Source organism: Triturus cristatus, chromosome 7 (genome assembly GCF_964204655.1).
Source record: "Triturus cristatus chromosome 7, aTriCri1.1, whole genome shotgun sequence".
Lineage (NCBI taxonomy): Eukaryota > Metazoa > Chordata > Amphibia > Caudata > Salamandridae > Triturus > Triturus cristatus.
Genome location: NC_140590.1, coordinates 1,342,343,489 through 1,342,363,981, shown reverse-complemented (window position 1 = coordinate 1,342,363,981; position 20,493 = coordinate 1,342,343,489). Strand labels below are relative to the sequence as shown.

The 20,493-nt window shown below is 43.6% G+C and overlaps 1 protein-coding gene across 8 annotated transcripts in view; it reads left to right on the top strand.

Moving 5' to 3' along the window:
• CBFA2T2 (CBFA2/RUNX1 partner transcriptional co-repressor 2) overlaps window positions 1–20,493 on the top strand; it is a 522,617-nt gene that overhangs the window by 292,157 nt on the left and 209,967 nt on the right. The window lies entirely within an intron of this gene.

Genomic DNA, 20,493 nt, shown 5'->3' with positions numbered 1-20,493 from the left:
CTCTACAGAACAGGTCGGCGCCAAAGAACCGTCGGCGCTCCAGGTGCGGCAAGTTGCAGCGTCCTTGCAACGCATCAAAGACAAGGCAGCCCTCCAGGACACGTCAGGCTCCGAGCAGAAAAAAGCTCAAAAGGCTTCTCCGGCGCCGGCCAACATCACTTTTGGCCTGCCGCCATCCACGGCCCCAAAAATGTTCGAAATCAGAACACGTGTCACCCACACCAGGATCACACCTGCCGAACGCTCTCCTGCGGAGACGTCACCATCACACATCGATGCCGACACCGGCAGAATGATGCTCCACAAGAGGAGAATAACTTCCGAGCCAGCTTTGGACTCCTACCGGATCCCGCTAAAGAAAAAGCTGCCAGTGGATTCGGAACCAGTTCTTTACGAACCTCTCCATACCTTTTACCAAGATCCACAGTCCTTCTCTCCGCCACACTCCGAAACCGACGTTTTGGAGGACTACATGGGTGACCACGTCCCCTACCCCGGAGAGATGGACCCTGAAGGCCAACAGGACCCTGACCAGGCTTGGGATGACCCTGTAGACCCGGGTGCACCTATGGATACACAGGACACGCAGCTATATGGCGCAAAAACGTCTCCCACAGAGGACACTGCCGCATTCAACGCCCTCATTGAACGTGCGGCGGCCAATCATGGTGTGCAACTCCACCATCGAGGACGATTTTCTCATGGATACTTTCGCATCCTCAGAAAGAAATATCAAAACTCTACCCATGTTGAAAGGTGTCCTCAAACCAGCAAAGGACATTTTCAAAGAACCCACCAGGGCAAGAGTAATAAACCCCAGGATCGACAAGAAATATAGGTCGGCGCCTGGGGACCCTACCTACATTAGAGGCCAGTTGCCTCTGGATTCCATAGTAGTCGCGAATGCTCGCAAACGGGCGCACTCGCAGACGACCGGGGATGCTCCTCCCCCGGACAAAGAGTCCAAGGTGCTAGAGACCTCCGGCAAACGGGTTGCAGCCCAAGCAGCTAACATATGGCGAATTGCCAATACTCAGGCGCTCCTAGCTCGCTACGATCGCGCACATTATGAGACATTAGAAACATTACTCCAACATCTCCCTGACCAATACAAAGAGGGAGCAGAGATCCTCATCAGGGAGGGATAACTCCTCACGAACGCATCCATTAAGTGTGCACTGGATGCCGCAGATACAGCTGCCAGAGCCATAAACACTAGCGTCATGTTGCGAAGACACGCATGGTTACGAATCTCTGGATTCAAACCTGAGGTGCAAAATAACATCCTCAATCAGCCGGTTAACCCAGACTACTTATTCGGGCCGGAGGTTGACACCACCCTAGAAAAAATAAAAAAGGACACAGACACTGCAAAGTCCATGGGGGCTCTCCAAACGCAGACCTTTCGGAGCGGCTCCTTTCGTCACCCCGGAAATAGAGGAGCAGGTAGAGGACAGGGGTCACAGCAAACCTACAACAAGGGAAACACACAAAGTTCCTACGATAAAAACACCCGGGGTGGATATCGTGGCTCAAGCACAAAGGGCAGAGGACGCGGATACGGCAACACCAGGTCCTCCCCCAAGAACAAACAGTGATGCCCTCTCCCTTCCTCCCGACCACATAACACCTGTCGGGGGAAGGCTACAAAGGTTCCTGTCCACGTGGAACTCCATCACCACGGACAGGTGGGTCAAAGATATTATCAAACACGGTTACTGCCTAGAATTAACCTCACCTCCACCCACAATACCCCCAAAACACCGTCCTATGTCCTCGGAGCACTTAACGCTATTACCGCAGGAAGTGCTAAGTATGCTACAAAAAGGCGCAATAGAGGTCGTACCCGTCCACGAGCAAGGTACGGACGGGGGTGTACTCCCTGTACTTTTTAATACCGAAAAAGGACGGGTCACTCAGACCTATACTAGACCTGAGACCCCTCAACCGCTACATTCTCTCGGAGCATTTCCACATGCTCACCCTGCAACAAGTCCTACCACTGCTCAAACAGGGAGACTTCCTAGCCATGCTAGACCTCAAAGATGCGTATTTCCACATACCCATTCACCCATCACACAGGAAATATCTCAGGTTCACTATTCAAGGGCAGCACTACCAATTCAAGGTTCTTCCCTTTGGCGTGACAACAGCGCCCAGAGTTTTCACAAAGTGCCTGGCTACTGTGGCCGCACATTTACGGAGGCAACACATTCATGTCTACCCCTACCTGGACGACTGGCTTGTTCAGGCAAAGTCAGCCCAGCAATGTGCCAGCCACATGTCCCGCTCCATTCACCTTCTTCACAGTCTGGGGTTCTCACTAAATTACCCAAAATCCCATCTCCAACCCGCACACGTACAACAGTACCTAGGTGCGACCATAGACACTCTGACGGCCACAGCTCAGCCGAATTTAGTGAGAATCAACAGCATGCAAATGCTGATTTCCAAGTTCAAACCCCAACACTCCCTTCCCGCGCAAGTGTTCATGCAGTTGATAGGCATGATGGCCTCCTGCATTTTCATAGTCCCACACGCGAGACTACATATGCGCCCGCTTCAGGAGTGCTTAGCACGTCAATGGAATCGGGCTCAAGGACAACTAAAAGACCTAGTGTTGGTGAGCGGTCGGGCATACAACTCTCTGCATTGGTGGAATCCACAAAACCTTTGCAAGGGCCGACCGTTCCAAGAGCCTGTTCCACAGATAATACTGACAGCGGACGCGTCTCTCCAGGGATGGGGAGCTCATGTACTCACTTACACAGTGCAGGGACTATGGACAACACAACAAAAGAAGATGCACATCAACCTTCTAGAACTGATGGCAATCTTCCTGGCTATGAAAGCATTCAAAGTACACTTGTGCAACAAAGTCGTGTTGATCCGGACGGACAACATGACCGCCATGTACTACATACAGAAGCAGGGAGGAACACACTCTCCACAGTTGTCTCATCTGGCTCAGAGCATGTGGAAGTGGGCCATTCAGAGGAACATGTTCCTCATGGCGGAACACCTCCCCGGCAAGGAAAACCAGATGGCGGATCTGCTCAGCAGACACAGCCACCAGATGCACGAGTGGGAGTTACACCCATCAGTACTCCAACCGTACTTCCAGCAGTGGGGTCATCCAGAGATAGACCTATTCGCCACAAGCGAAAACGCAAAATGCCAAAGCTTTGCCGCCAGGTTCCCACATCCGCAATCACAGGGCAATGCGATATGGATGAACTGGTCCGGCAGATTTGCGTACGCTTTTCCCCCAGCGCCGTTAATACCGCTGGTGGCTCGCAAACTCAGACAACACTCACTGACGCTCGTCCTGGTTGCTCCAACGTGGGCACGCCAGCCATGGTACACCACCTTTCTCGACCTTTCCGTGGTGCCGCATCAAAGGCTGCGGATCAAACCCGCGCATTTGACGCAGAACCATGGAGAGATTCAGCACCCAGATCCGCAACAGCTGAACCTGGCAATCTGGCTCCTGAAGTCCTAGAGTTTGGCTACCTAAACCTGCCACCTGACTGTATGGACATCATTAAGGAGGCCAGGAAACCCACTACCAGAGCTTGCTATGCAGCCAAATGGAAAAGATTCGTCATTTATTGCAATAATAATGACATTAACCCGCTAGACGCATCCGTCCAAAACATAATTTGTTACCTGTTACACCTATACCGATGCAATCTGGCATACACCTCAATACGTGTCCATTTGACCGCAATATCAGCCTATCTCCAGAACAGGCAGCACCTCTCTTTATTCAGAGTGCCGGCCATCAAAGCATTCTTGGAAGGACTCAAACGAGTAATTCCTCCAAGCCACCCACCAGCTCCAATGTGGAACCTCAACTTGGTCCTCACACGCCTGATGGGTCCACCCTTCGAACCTCTACACTCATGCGAGATCCAATTCCTCACCTGGAAAGTATCTTTCCTAGTAGCAATCACTTCTTTAAGGAGAGTTAGTGAACTCCAGGCACTAACCGTTCAAGAGCCATTTATACAGGTTCACGCCAACCGGGTCGTACTACGTACCAACCCCAAATTCATGCCCAAGGTGATATCGCAGTTCCACATGAATCAAACTATTGAACTGCCTGTTTTCTTTCAAAACCCACAAACTGTCGCAGAAAGAGCACTCCATACACTAGATGTGAAGAGAGCCCTCATGTACTATATCGACAGGACTAAGGTCTTTAGGAAGACTAAACAACTTTTCGTTGCCTTTGCCCCACACCACAAAGGTAACGTTATCTCCAAAGCAGGTATAGCCAGATGGATCGTTAAATGTATTCAAATTTGCTATCAAAAAGCTAAACGCACATTAACGATTCCCCCACGAGCCCACTCAACACGTAAGTTAGGGGCATCCATGGCTTTCCTGGGAAACATTCCTTTGCATGATATATGTAGAGCAGCCACCTGGTCCACACTCACATTTACCAAACACTATTGTGTAGATGTGCAATCAAAACAGCAGGCAGCTGTAGGACAGGCTGTTCTCAAAACTCTTTTTCAGACCGCTGCAGCTGGCACTGGAGGCCGCCGCTAATAGGGGGTACTGCTATGTATTCTATGCACAGATATGAATTCAGCAGCCCACATGCCTCGAACTGAATATGCTACTTACCAGTGTGCATCTGTTCTTGGCATGTAGGGCTGCTGACATTCATATCGCCCTCCCTCCTCCCCGGCGCCTGTAGCAGCTGCAGCTCTCAGAATTACTGTAAGCATGGTCATCACTTTCTGTATCTACTCCATCACTGCCACAATGGCGAAAAACAATCTGAGGATGGAGAGGATGCCCATGCGCACTGTAGTCCAGGGGAGGAGTCACCTATCCCAGGATACTTCGAAGACTCTTCCAGGACAACAACGTGCAAACATCCGGACCCAACACTAGGCGGCGATCTATGCACAGATATGAATGTCAGCAGCCCTACATGCCAAGAACAGATGCACACTGGTAAGTAGCATATTCAACATCTATTATCTTTTGCAGGGTTCTTTTTAAAAAGCTTTACACTGCCAAAGCTTTTTCAAAGCATGCAGTTTACAAGTCACTCATTTAAGCACTTCTGTATAACCCGCCTGTGCACTACATGCTTCTGTTTCAAAGGGGTATTTTGTTCACTTTTTCATGTTTTTTCACTGCAGGAATGCCCTCTAATCTGCACTGTTCCTGTTCATTTAGCTTTATTAAGAGAGTGTTGCTACAGGCATTTACTGCTCATCCTTCCCCCATGGGCCTACGGCAGCCTCAACTGTAGAGCTCACTGCAACTCTATGAAAAAATATATTTTGCTTGTCTGTTTTTATCTTAGTAGGTTTGGTGAGCCACAAAGACAAGTTTGTTTTTTATATTATACCATCTCGGGTCCATTTATGCTGGCGAGTCATTCAGAGAATTGCTGTACTAGTACATCAATAGTGGATTGTTACACTAGAGGCTATGAGTGGATGGAGAAACTACATTACCAGGGTGTGTGTAAATATATATATATCTCATAGTGTTGTGGCCCTATGAGTCATATATGAAGGAAGCAGAACGACATCTAAATGATGTATCATGCTATAGAAAGGTATAATTTCAGGATTTAAAACTAATTAAAGAGCTAGTCTTCAAGGAACTAGCCCAGTGGAAAAGATAAGGACTGTTAAGTAAAAATGAGTATAACTGTCTCAAAAATGATCATCCCATTACTCTGACCTTATATTTTATTCCTAAGGTCCACAAAAAAGTCACTCCAATACTTGGGAGACCCATCATTTCTGCTCCGAAAAGCCTTCTTGAAGCTATGTCCAAGTATGTGGATTTTTTTTACATGACTTTGTGGAAAACCTTCCCTCTTTTATTAAAGACACAGGACACTTCCTTTCAAAACTACAGTCAGTTACCTGGAATCAGGACTACCATTTTATAGTCATGGATATATGTTCCTTGTATACCAGTATACATCATACCAATGGTTTGGAAGCTGTAAAATATTTTTTTAGCTAAAAGTAACATACAATTCTTCCAACACAACGCTATGTTATTGAAAAAGATTTAACTGTGCTTATTGAACAATTACTTTTTATCAAAGAGGTCTACCAGCAGTTGCGCGGGGTGGCCATGGGGAAATGCTTCTCTCCCAGCTATGCGTGCTTGCACGTAGGTTGGTGGGAAGAGCATGTCCTCAGGCACACTCACAAGGAACTGTTTGACACCCATGTACGCCAATGGTGGCGTTTCATAGATGATGTCTGTGTGATTTGGCAGGGATCAAGGGAGTCTGCACAAGATTTTTTTAATGCTATTAACAATGATTTAAAGCCCACATAAGCAACCAGCGAGTTGAGTTTCTTAATGTAGAGATATATATTGAGAATGTCATACAGACGAAACTTCACAGAAAAAGCACAGCAGGAAACTCAATATTACATGCTAGCAGCTCCCACCCTAGACATCTTATAAAGAGTATCCCATATGGAGAAGTCTTAAGAATTAAAATAATCTGCAGTTCAAACACAGACTTTACCAAATGCCAAGCAGAAGCACTACAGAGAGTTTTAACACTGGGATATAAAATAAGACTTGAACACAGCATTACTTAGGGCTAACAACACTAACAGTGAGACATGTTTACCTAATGCTGTCCAAGAAACAACTCCCAATAGAATTGAGATGAATGTCAACCCAGACAAAAACAGTGACACGATTAGATTAATAACCACTTATAGCCGCCAGGAAAAACAAGTAAGGAGCATTATCTATAAAAACTGGCCGATAGTAAGAACAGACATAACTATCATGAATCTTGCCACAATTGCCCTAGATTACTTTCAGAAGGGCACCCTCAATGAGGGCTATACTGGTTAAAACCAGCCCTGAGGTACTTGCTCCCAGAAACTGGCTATCTAATAGGACCGGTTTTTACAAGTGTAGCTCATGTCTTGCGTGCAAATGTGGGGTCAACAAACAGGAATACACCGATGCATTTGAACATACTCCCTCCAAGATCAAAGGGATGTTCACTTGCAGAACGGATTTTGCGGTGTATATACTTGAATGTTCCTGTCATTTACAATACGTAGGCAGCACTAAGCTGCAGGAGTTCAATCGCATTTTGCAACTCTTACGTGCAATAGTCAATTCAGACCCCAGCTATCCTGTTGCACGACATTTGAAGCTTGTTCACAACAACAACCTGAATGATTTGAGCTATTTTGTAATAGATGCAGTACCAAGGTCAATAAGGGGAGGCAATAGAGAAAAGAAATTGCGTCAGTTGGAAACACAATATATTCGACAACTTGACACAAAGATGCCAAATGGTCTCAATACGGAAGAGGATCTGCATAATTTCTTTCAGCCTATTGTATACATGGCTCTGCATTCGTTTCCCTCTGTATATGAATTGTGGTGATCTGTATATTTCAGTTTTTTATGCGGTTGATTTTAGCCTTGTTTTAACCCAGTTTTTACCTGGTTTTACCTGAGTTGTATCGGTTTTACTTGGTTTATACAGGGTTTTACCTGGCGTTTTTAATCGGTTTTAGAAAACTGTATGATTCCCCAATTATCGATGTACTGTATTATCTTCACTAATTAGTATTAAGGTCTGACATTTGCTTATTTGCGCTGCCTATTTGCACATTAAGCGGTTATCAATCCTTAAATCTGCACCTCATTTATCTGCTAGCGGAGAATTAATTTTGTTGCCGTATACAATGGTAATCATTGATGTCCGTTCTTTGCACTATGTTCTATTTATATTTGCACAAGCACTTTTTTAAAACTGAATATATGTGTACATGGATAGCACGGCTATCCATGTATTTGTATAAAATTTTTAGCTATGATGAATATAATAGCTGGTCTTACTTATGACACAAGCACTTTTTCAAGCACTAGCACTTTAACCATTATACACTAATTTTTTTCCCCTTATGCGATATTTGCTAAACTATGGATGACTGTTTTTAAATTAATTACAGTTCTTTCAGTGTTGGTATTATGCTCTGACAGTACACTACCGCATTTAGCAACTTGGCTTTGTATATAAAAACATAAATGTTCTATACAATTTATGCTGGTAGCTGCTGCATCTATCTGTCTGTATTGAGTTGATTATCAATGTATGCACACATATAGTATTTTGTTTAGCTTTATCGTGTCAGATGGAGGGTCTAAATAATCACTGTCACTATAAAACACTGCTACAGGTTCGAGCACGTCATGTGATCAAGACCGGGGAGACCCGGTCGAAACACGTCATGCTGTGAATTTTTTGCAATAAAGCACTCTCATAGCCAAGCACGCTGTGGTCCGTACCTGATTTCCGTTGGACTGGATTCAATCAGGATTGTGGTTATATATTTATATATCAAAAACTCCACTCACGGGACCCCATCAGAAGTGTTTTATTGACAAGGAACGCATTTTCAGCGTGTTGCCTTCATCAGCTTGTTAAAACACTTGCACGTTCTATCGTGATGTTGGTTTTCAACAGGTAAGCCTATCATGATTGGATGTGGAAACTTAACAGTGAAAGAGGACTGCTTTCTCGAGACCAATTTCCAATCCCCATGTTGCATTCTGGGATTATGAGTCCGGTAAAGCGCATGAGGGAAATAAGGCATATCCTGCCTCCAACGTTCAATTCAATGTCCTCTGTATGGGCATATCCCTGTACATATTTTCACTCAAAGACCACTTCATTATAAGTAATCAGAGGACACAGCAAGGAGCTTCAGGAAGTCAACTTTAATGACCGCTCTGGCATAATACATTTTGGCGAAGTGTGCCTTCCTCAGATGCCTCTGACATCGGGAATACAACCCCACCCTCCTTATGTATATCCTGTGACACTCCCATTGGTGGCAGTTCAGCTGGCCCCACTTCCTTGACTCGAGTCTCAGCTGCATTTTTTGATTGTGGACTGCAACTCCCAGCAGGCAGAGCATTATTGTTTTTTAACAGAGGGGTTTGTGTGTAGATGGTGAAAACCCAAATTTTTGAATGTCCTGGACTTCCTTGGGTCTCCAACGTCCTGTCCCAATTGCAAAAGTCCGCTGGGCCGTGAGACGCTGATACAGTGACCGCGCCTCCCCGTGTAGTCACGGACTGCGTGTGTGTCTGTGTGTGTGTGTGTGTGTGTGTGTGTGTTTACATCAAAAAGAAAAGCCCCGGGCCCTACAGGCTTGAAAATGTATTAATTACTTTATTCGTTGTTCAACCATCGATGAAAGAAAACTGACAAACTCGTTTCGGCCCCCTGGCCTTCATTAGGCAGTGAGTCGTTCTAAATATTGAAAAGGGGCTCAGCACATATATGCCACTGTTTTTGTGGCAACCTTGGCAGCCATTTTGTAACATGCAAATTAGTGAATTTTATTGCACATATATCAAAGTAATTTCCAGTTGTTAATAATTGGAGACATCCACCTTGGACTTATAGTCTCATAATAGATTTGATAAATAAACATATGTGAAAGAGCATGTAGATTCATTGACCTAACAATTAATGATAGAAAAATGAAAAAAAATGTCAATTAAAAATTATTTTCAGATTCGTATATACATATGAAAGACATTATGTTCTTCAGGCTCCTGATCTTGTGGATTGATAATCAAAATTGACTTTGCAATCAGTCTTCCAAATTCCCTAATGATAATGTTCAATTATTTGTGAAACCACTCCTAAGATACATATTACTTTGGGACTCTAAACCATAATTCATTTGTTAAAGATCACAACCCCATTCCATGGTCACCCTTGGCTGTCAATATAAAATGACATCAAAAAGTTGCAACGTCTATACCTCACATCAGCGATCATGGACGTAAATCAAAAAAAGGATATTTGGTTATCTCCAGTCTGGACTATGGGTGCACAATCATGCTGTATTCTTGGATAGCTCAGCATGTTTGTTAAGGTGCTGTAGATGTGGACTGCTCTTATCCTTTGTGTCCATAGTTATTCACTGTTGAGACCCATTGGTGCCCTAGTTTTCAATTCTACTATTTACCTAGATTCCATCTGTCTCAAGAATCTGATTCTGTCTCCACCCTTGTCTTTGTATGTGATCTGATCAATGCAAAAGAAACCTAATCTATGACTTCTGTTTTGATGCTTCTCTGCAAAGTGCCTTGCTATTGGATAGGTGCTGTCCTGATTAGTGATGGCCCTGGTATGCTCCAGAACCTGTTTCTTGGCCTGATGTTCTGTGCTGCCAATATATTTCTTACCACAAGGGCGTATTAAGCAGTAGACCACAAAATCTGAATTGCATTTAAGCAATTTGTTTATTTTTCGCTTCTCTTTGTGCCTGGAACTTCATAGTCTTTCACCTTGGTACTATTCCTGCTCGCTTTATATTTGGTGCAGGGATAGAAACCGGTTATTTTTGCCTTTTTTCATAGGTCTGTCCACATAATGACTGTGGACCAAGATGTCTTTGAAGGACACACTCTTCCTATGTGTTATATCGGGTTTGTTTGGTAGCACATTCCCGAAGGTCACATCTGTTTGGAGAATGCTCTAATGTTTCTAAATAACTCCACAAATCTGATTAGACTCCGTGGAATCACTACAGACATTGCATGAGTTTCAGGAATTATCAACACTCTTGCAGGAACAGGATGCTGGCAATATGTCAACATTCCTTGACCAGATGGGCATTGAACAGAAAAGCGGGAAAGGTATGTTCAAAGCTAAATCTAGATTCATCCCCAGAACTCCCTTTGATACTATTAATTGCTTTCACGAGACAGTGATAAGAGAATTGGATAAAATGAGGCCAACTAAACAATCGAAAACAACCTTACTACGGAGCAATGGGAAGCAATTATGTCGCTCCAAAATGACGCATCCTTGGTCATTAAACCCTCAGACAAGGTTGAAAATGTAGTCGGGCATATCAAGAGGAAGCACTACAACTTTTGGGAGACTCACAAAGTTAGATACGGATCAAGGGAGCACCATACAGTGCAAGCATTGTAGCCTTCCATAAGTTACTGAGTAGTTGGAGAGCAAAAGGCATTTTGGAACAAGATGAGTATGAATTAATCAAAGTTGACCATGCAGTTTTACCTACTTTTTCTCATCTGCCCAAGCTGCATTAAGACTGGGATAGATCTCTGGGACATCATGTAGTATCATTGAAAGGAAGTCTCCTGAAAAAAGCTTCTATCTAGGTGGACTCCTTCCTGTCCCCTATGGTCAATGACCTGAGTTCCTTTATTCAGGACACTACAGATTTCATCAGAATAATACAAGTAATACAGGGCATTCAGTGGGAAGACTACGTTTTGGCATTACTAGCTTACACACATTTATAATACATGAAAAAGGGCTTTCAGCATTGAAATATTTTTTTTAAAGCAGGCCGCTAAAGTATCGGGAATAAAATGTGATGTTGCTACAGTTTGCTACCTTAACACAATGTGATGTTGCGACAATTTGCTAACTTTTGCTTGAATAATAACATCTTTTTGTTTTCTGGGCAACTGTTTTTGCAAACACAGGGGACTGCCATGGGCACGTGCTTCGCCACCAGTTATGCACATCTTTTTGTAGGCTGGTGGGAAAAGCACTTGGCCTGGGCAGAGCCCTATGAGAAGTGGTAGAGAAAATAGCCCTTTGGGCGAGATACATTGACGATCTTTTTAGTGTGTATCGAGGCATCCCGTTTGGAGGATGAAGAATATATATCAATTTTGAATAAGAATGATTTGAACTTGAAATTTACTAGGCAAATGAGCAAAACTGAGGTGCCATTTTTAGGTGGAGCCTGAGCCAGTGCGCAAGCGCTGCTCTGGCTATCTGTTGTAGGTAGAGTACGGAGGAGAAGCCTCGCCCATATTTTTCATTGGCTTGTGTCTTTGTCCTTCGTAAAGACTGGATTCTGATTCCTTAATAGGCGTGTTTGTCCCTCCTTAGTAGCACCGTGTTGTCATTTGTAACCTCCAATGGCTACTGGTCCTTTTGCTTCGGTTCTTACATGGTACGTGTTATTTTTAGTGTTGTAAGCACTATTTTCTTTATTGAGTTTGTCCTAGTTCGGGCAGGATGAAGTGTTTTGTTTATATTCAGTGCGCTTTAACTTTATAAGCTGCTGGGATATTCGCAAACGCTTGTTTCCATAGAGCAGGCTGCCTTCTCTCTTACACCATTCGTAGGGCACTTCATTGCTATTACCCTGTTAGATGCTCAGGTGGAAACAAAGACGTTCCATTATCTTCAAAACCGAGACATCATGCGCACGCCCTTCCAATGTGCAAAAATCAATTATTGTACTCTCACTTAGCCCCGGGACTGGCTTTCAGCTCATTGTACCACAACAAATCATGGCAGCTGGCACAGATACGACAAGCCTGTGTGGGCAGGGCGGGGATGCTGATAACTCGGGACAGGGTTTCTGCCTTGTATTGGGCTCATTGGGATGAGCAACATTTAGGCTTGGTTGCACGAAAGGGCTTGAGTGGCGACAGCAGCTAATCCCCTGGCTCGGGACAACAACATCCCACATTGATAAAGTCATGGCTGACACACGGGCCAATTTATCTCTGCCAGGGGCCTCTGGGGACTCCGTTCTCTGGAGCCGAAGTGAGCTGAGTTACTACAGAGTACATGAGCCTTTTGTCCCTGCTGTTAAAGCCCTAAGCAGCTGCTTTGCACCCCCCTACCCCCTAGGCTCGGTTTACCGCTCAGCAGCGAGAGCCAGTGATAACACCAGAAAACTATTCAGAAGGGAGGCTGCCCACTTGTTACATTCCGAAACCCAACTAGACTGTGAGGAAAATGATACTTTTGTAACAAAAAGAACAGCTCTGTTCACTTTCTTAAAACATTCTCTCAAGAAGCCACCCAGGTTTAACATGGTTTGATTTGATTTCCAACTGCTTCTATTTCTTAGTTGTCTGGGGTTTGCAACACAAAACTATGGCTGTGGTTGGTTTTCACTGTGCACGTTCTGTGTCTAAGCACATGATCCTGTTTGCCAGAAATGCACTGTTTTGCATGTAGTGCAAATATGGGAGCAACCACACTAAAAACGTTATAAAAATAGATTACGGAAATGAATGCCAGTATACTAGTGGTATAGCGGTGCGCGTTAGTGTTTTACCTATGTTTTTTCATCGCATTGCACAAATCTATTGCTGGAAATGGATGGAATCAATGGATTTGTGCTATCAGTTGAAAAACACAGGGACTCGTGTCCTTGTTTAGGATCTGGAGCAGAGCGGCTTTATTCAGTGGCTTGGAGGTGATGCTGAAATTGAGTAATTGTAGCGCACTGATAAAGGCTACAAGATAATGAATCGCTAGTGCAAATGAGGTTCGCGCTGTGCTGGTTGCTTTAGTCCTGCTGCTGCTCGTTTTCCCTTTTGCATGTTTGACACGCCATTGGAAACAAATTCACGCTTCTTTGCACTTAGTTGCTTTGCGTGCACTAGTGATCGTTGTGTGTCTAAGCACTTGACCATGTCCACCAGAAAGGCACAGTTTTGCATGTAAAGCAAATCTGGGAACAACCACAGTAAAAACTTTATAAAAATAGATTATGAAAATGAATGCGAGTATACTAGAAGTATAGCGGTGCTCGTTAGTTTTTTACTTTTATGGTAAACATCCCGATGATTTTAGCAAATATTTCTAATAGAACGATATCGTAGTAATTTATTCCATGCGTGTGCCTTCCTTTCTTTAACAAGCATGGCCATGCACAGATCCACGGGACCGGCATGTGGGCATAGCTCTGAACCTTGTAGAATTTTAAGTAGCTTCTTATCACGCTTTTTCAGCATAATTCATGGCCACAATTCCTTCTGTTTGAAAAGTTAAGTTATTGATATGAACATGATATCAACATTTTGCAATAATTATTTTAATCCATGCGGGTGAATCATCAACTTCGTCATGGGGTGGGCGGGGTTTGTGGCACTGAATCTCTTGAATTAATCTAAATGCATTGGTAGCAGGAGAAGTCTAATCCACTCTGTTAAGTGCGTTCAATAGTGAGTGGGTTTCTAGAAAGCCACAGACTGATAGAAATACATTTTAGGAGCTATGTGGCCTCCTTATGGTGGATTGTAGTGTGTTACAAAACCTCCCAATTAAATTAATAGAAACTTGTACAGCGATTTCACTTTTATGTATATTTTGCCTTCGTCTAGCGCTTAACTTCCCATCAATTAAGAAAGTGAAATTCGATTTGTTTCAGACTTCTGAGATTTCCATTTTCTTTTGGCATTGCAGATCCTTGAAGGCAGACTTTAAAAAAAATAAAAATAAACATGGCTCTGCATTCTCGCAGCATTACAATATCTGATCTTAGGCATATCATTTAAAGGGACCACTTAGAGGCGCCACCCTACAAAGAAAAGTGTATTCAATTGGCTCCTGTTACTGTCCTTCCTAAATGGAATTTTTGATTTGTGAATAGGCTTAGTAGACCCTCCTTAGTACGTTCTGTCTGCACTTGTAAGCTCCCATGATGACTGGACCTTTTACTGTGTTGTTACTTGGTATGTTGTATTTACAGTGGGTGAGCACAATTTTTTAAATGCCTTTATCTTATTGTACACAGTATGTGCTTTCCTGTACTCCATACAATAAAGAAGGCAGTGTGATCTGCTGATGATCTGACAAAGTGAGACCCTTGGCAAATGCTGATATTGTACCACCTTTAATGGAATACACAGTATACGTAGGTTTGGCTAAAACAAGGGGCTTGGCATCTCTTTCCTGAGCATACATTCGAGACTGAGCACTGTTGGTATGGCGTGGCCTTCTCTCTTCTTGGGTGCAATATAATTCACCCCATAGAATTGTCCCTTTCATATCGTAAATATGTTTAACTGGTCCTTTCTTCAAAAGTCACAAGATCTTATTGAAAAAGTCTGGCTATTCGTTATTGAACAGCTTCTAGCCACTCTTATGTATATGCCAATTTGTGCAGACGTCATACTACAGTTGTAATTCAAGATTCTCACACAATGTATTTCCTTTACCGAGGTATTTTGTAAAAGGAGAGAGTAGAATCTTCCAACCCAACCTGTGTCATTGTCAGGTGTGTAGACTGTGTATCATACTGGTTTACAGTACCATCTGTCTCGAACTTCATTGGTAATTCAGACCAGATGCAGATGGCCACTGTTTATAAAGGGTACACAGTGTGACGCAATTGTATAGTTCTTCGATTCGAGGTGACACACTACCGAGGTGAATGTGCTGTATGGCTAAATACTTATAACGTTCCAATGGCGAGACCGATTGGCTATGCCAATGCTTGTTAGATCTTACGTTGGTTATCTCCAACAACAGATAATGTATCAGGTTGTTTAGATAACTCACAGCCGGTAACACAGTATTGCACGTGCAAAGTCAACACCCACGCAGTCTCATTATCGGCATTCCATTTGGAGAGCTCCTACGAATCAAGCGCAACTTCTCTTTATTAACAGATTACATCGTAGCAGAAAGGGAGGGTCTTATGAGATTCAGGGAAAGAGGATTCTCGAGTACAGTATTGAAGGATGCTAGTGAGAAAGTCCATAAGAAAGAAAGACTAGATCTCCTAACTGTCAAACAAAGAAGTGCGGAGGAGACGTTGTAGATGGAAAAGTAAGGATGATAATCAGTTTCTCCACTGAGTCTAATCAGATTTGTGGAGCTATTCAGAAACATTGGAGCATTCGCCAAACAGATGTGACATTAGGGAATGTGCTACCAAGCAAACCTGATGTAACACATAGGAAGAGTGTGTCCTTGAAAGAAATCTTGGTCCACAGTCATGTGGACAGGCCTATGAAAAAGGCAGAAATCAACGGTTTCTATCCCTACACCAAATGTTAAGCGTGCAGAAATAGTAGCAAGGTCAAAGACTATGAAGTACCAGGCAAAAAAGAGAAGCGAAAAATAAACAAATTGCTTAATTTCAATTCGGATTTTGCAGTCTACTACTTAATTTGCCCTTGTGCTACGCAAACAAATGATGGACGGACAGCTGAATGAATCATACATTCACCCCCAGTCAAGAGATCTGGGTTGAATCCATTGTACTTTTGCTTACCATGCCACCCCAGTTTAGACCCAGCCATATACAAATCAGTCTTGACCCTGTGTCTCACGGGAACAGTGCCAAGCCAGGTCCTCCCTTGACCGGAAACAAGCATCCTGGGACCGGTTAAGGGGTATTACCCCATATCAGCCAGGCTAGTTTGAATACAGTGAGCAAGGGACCCACATCTGTGCATACCCATCCCACTTGGGGCGAACAGTGCTACGCAAACAAATGATGGGCGGAATGCTGAATGAATCGTACATTCACCCCCAGTCAAGAGATCTGGGTTAAATCCATCGTTCTTTTGCTCACCATGCCACCCCGGTTTAGACCCAGCCATATGCAAATCAGTCTTGACCCTGTGCCTCATGGGAACTGTCCCGACCGAACTGCCAAGCCAGGTCCTCCCTGGACCGGAAACAAGCATCCTGAGACTGGTTTCGGGGTATTACCCCTCATCAGCCAGGCTAGATAGAACTAACAACGAAAACTCCACCAACGTAGAAAAAGTTCCAGAAAACAAGACTCTTAAAATTGGAGGAAATAAAGGAACTCGTAGGAAAACCAGCAATAGAGAAAGTTCCAACAAGAGAGCACAACAAAGAAAACTATTCACCTTACTTCTTGGTATCAAAGTAAGATCTCCCGTTAAGACCAATCTTAGATCACAGATTCATAAACAATTGCGTTTGCACGCAGCTTTTCAGGATGTCACCCCTACTAGAAGTAATCCCACAATTACAACAAGCATTGGATTAGCCAATAGGTCTCACCTTTGGGACCTTATGTGTTTAGCCAGAACTTTTGGCTATGCTGTAGAGCATTGTGGCTGCTGTGCATTATGTTGAAAAGTTATAATAAAAAGTATTAAGCATTTTTGTTACCTTTATGCAAACGAAGACGACATTATATACAACTGAAAAACCTGATTAAAAAAAGATTTTAACGTAAAAAATGTCTTCTAGTTTCTTTGTATTGCACTGCTGGCAACTTCTTCCTGCCTGTTCTCATGCTTGTTTGTTATCATTTTTTTTGTTATGGGGGAGCGGGACATAAATAACGGGGGAGTGGAGCTATTAGAACACGAGCAGCGGACGGACACTAGGGGAGAATCAACAGATGCCAGATTCCAAGGGCAGACTGACGTGATGCTTAGGTGGTGCGCTGATGCAAAATGGTGGTGGTGAATAATGTTTGGTGCTCAGGTGGTGACACTATATGGTGTGTATTGGAGGGACGTTGTGGATTGTGGAGTTGAAATATGTTGTTTGGTGTGTAATTATGCGGTGTGTATTGGAAATGTGTGGCGTTGAATTGTGTGGCCTGGAACTGTGGTGTTGAGTGAAATTATGCTTAGTGAAATTGTGTTATGGTGTGGAGTGCATTTATGTTGATTGGTGGTATGTGGTATAGAGTGCATTTATGTGGAGTGTATTTATGTTGCATTGAGTAGAGTATTTATGTGGTGTGTAATTATGTAATTATGTGGCACTGAGTGGTATTTGGAGTGTATGTTGCAGTGAGTAGAGTGTAATTATGTGGCTGTTAGTTACTGAGTGCTTGATTGCCTTTGCCAAACTAGACACACATCTGCATTACACTATCTGTTGGCACATGAACGCATCAATTACGGCACAGCTCAGTTATGGTACGACAGCCTTTTACCCCAACCCCACCCACCACATGTATGGGCTTACACTTAATACCAATGCAAACACTGTATGTGTCAGATTGTCATACTATGGTCACATTAATTACGCATCTTTGCCACAACAGCACGAGTTTATGGCATATATTCTTATTCACACCAATATACACTTCTTCATTTTAAATAACAGCTGTACATATAGAATAATGTGGTATATTTGTAGCTGCTTGAGCCAGCCGCGATGCCCCCTACCTGAAAATAGTAGTAAACTGCGTCGACAAAGACTACATACATGGTTTAAGCCATGCTGTTTCTTTCCGGCCCATCATTCCGAAACCAGGGTATTCAGTGAGAAGGGGCTATGTCCGTGAACTCTTTAGGCCTTCTGAGTATAGGCCCAGTTGTTTTGCTATGTGCAGTGAGCTTTTCTTTGTACAGTGTAAAGCTAAAAGTTAACCCTGTGATCATGCTAGAGCACGGCTGTACATGTCTTGGGCTTCTAACAGTGTGTCATATACGAACACCAGTGCCGGAAATGAAAAAAAAGTACTCTGGTATTGTATAAATTTAGGTTCAAGGTGTGACCGCATAAAGGGGGGCAAAGTCACGAGGGTCGCAGTCTGATAGTCAATATACATTTATCTAACTAAAATAACTCTGCCACACAAAAATTGACAAGGAAGACAAATGTGACAGTAAATCTGTTTTGGCTTACTTAATTTCTTACAAGCAGGCTGCATTTTAAAATAGCTTATCGGGTTAAGGCACCTGCTGCTGAAAGTTTTTTGTACCCTTCTATTTACAGGGTATAGTAACAGTATGATAACTTTGATGGATAACTCACTTGCTGGAGAGATCTATGTGTGGTTGTAGTACAGGTTTGACTCACACCAAAACAGTATAAGGACAATGTGTAACATGTATGACACTGATTTGTAATTTATGTAGATAGCTACAGGGTTACTCCTTTTGTCACAGAGTCCCTTGTGTTACCCAGACTTTATAATTTATTATCCGTGTAATATATATAGCACACTGAGTTATGAACAGACATCAATGAGCTAAATGCAAACTACAAGTAAGGATTGTACTTTTTTCGAATACTTTCATTACTCCAAGGTTGCAAAAAAATGGCTGCTTTGAGTAGGTATATAGATTTTAGTATAGGCAGTACTTGAAAAGGAAAAATAGAAGTGCAGGTACTATGTACCAGAGTACCTGCTTGTTTCTGAGTAGTGTCAGTACTCTAAAATTAAAAGTATAGCATTTCTCTTGAAAAGTGCCGGTACTCTCCCTCTCAAAATAAAAAAGTGCCGGCAAACCGTTCCGGACAGTAACAGTCCATTTAAAGCACTGAGTGAAGGCAATTGCAATCACTATATTCTGTAGAACCCACAGACATTCTAAATCCTAACTGTTTCTCCAATCCATGCCATATTAACATGTATGAGATGAGGCTCCTACACCGTGTATGCCTCAATGACTTACAGTGCATGAATACCTTTTACATGTATACGGAGTGGTTGGCAAGTCAAAAACCTGACTCCCAATCATAAGTTGTCTCTTAAGCACTTGTGAAGAGACAGTATGTGAGTGTCATTGCTTTCCTCCAAGACATTGGCCTCAAGGCTACAGCTAGCTCCTAGCCTAAAGGAACAAGAGGATTACAGATTACCATTTAAGTGAGGCATTTGCGTTGCAAGTTGCAACCAGCTAAAAATGAAATGATAAACTGTAGTGGTCTGGCTCCACGTTTTCAGGTGATGAAGTAGACGTAGCCAAGGTGATTTTATGTAGTTTTAGTCCATAAGTAGAAGTTACAGCAAGCTAGAACAAGCCCCACCAGGAGCAGCCTCCTAGCTGCTCAGCCCATCTTCCAACTGACAGTCACACAGCAGGCACACAAGCATTCCACTCATGTCACTCACACCAACATTCTACATGGAACATTCACACTGGCTGAGCAGCTAGAGATAAGGTGAATGTGAACATAACATGAGAATACTACAGAAACCTCTCTCATCCACTTTGATTGTTTTTAGTTGCATATCCACTGTGATTGTTGTTGTGAACCCGTCCTTGCTGCTGGATCTGTTCCAGTGTCTTCAAGTTACACCGGGACAAAGTTAGCACATTTCCCAGTGACCGGACTGAATCCCGGATGCAGATGAATAATGGTAGCTGAGCAGGCAGAATTCCCGTATTTCATGCAGTCATGGCCACAGTAGAGAAGCCAAACAAGTTTAAAAGAGTTGAGTGAAGGTGAGGGGAGATGGGTGTGTGCGTGCGCAAATCCAACGCCTGGAACGTGTCACAGTGGGGTCCTCATGCTCTAACTTATGAGAAAATACATAAATACATGCCCGGCACTGCAGGCAGTGTGTGCTGAGCGGTTACCAGACATCTGTGGCAAAACACCGGTGTCGTCAGGTGCAGACTTCTGCCATACACAGTGGCGGAAAAGAAAACACCTCAAGGCTCAGACAATAAAAGCTATTGTACGGCGAGACAAAGATGGTCCTGCCCGCTGGGCACAGAGGGCCAGCTGCCACTAGTGTGACGGCGCTCGTGCAGGTGTCCCGGAGAGGGTGTAGTTTACTGGCAGCGGGGTAACCAGTGCACGGAGCTCCGGCTGTGTACACGGACTGTCTAGCGCGCTCATCATCACACAGACCATCCTCTACCCGAAATGTGTCTGCGAGGGGGTGCTTCACCTGTGAATTTCATAATAGCTTCAAGCCAGCTCTTTCTTTCTCGCAGCCGGTGTGCCAATATCCACCACCC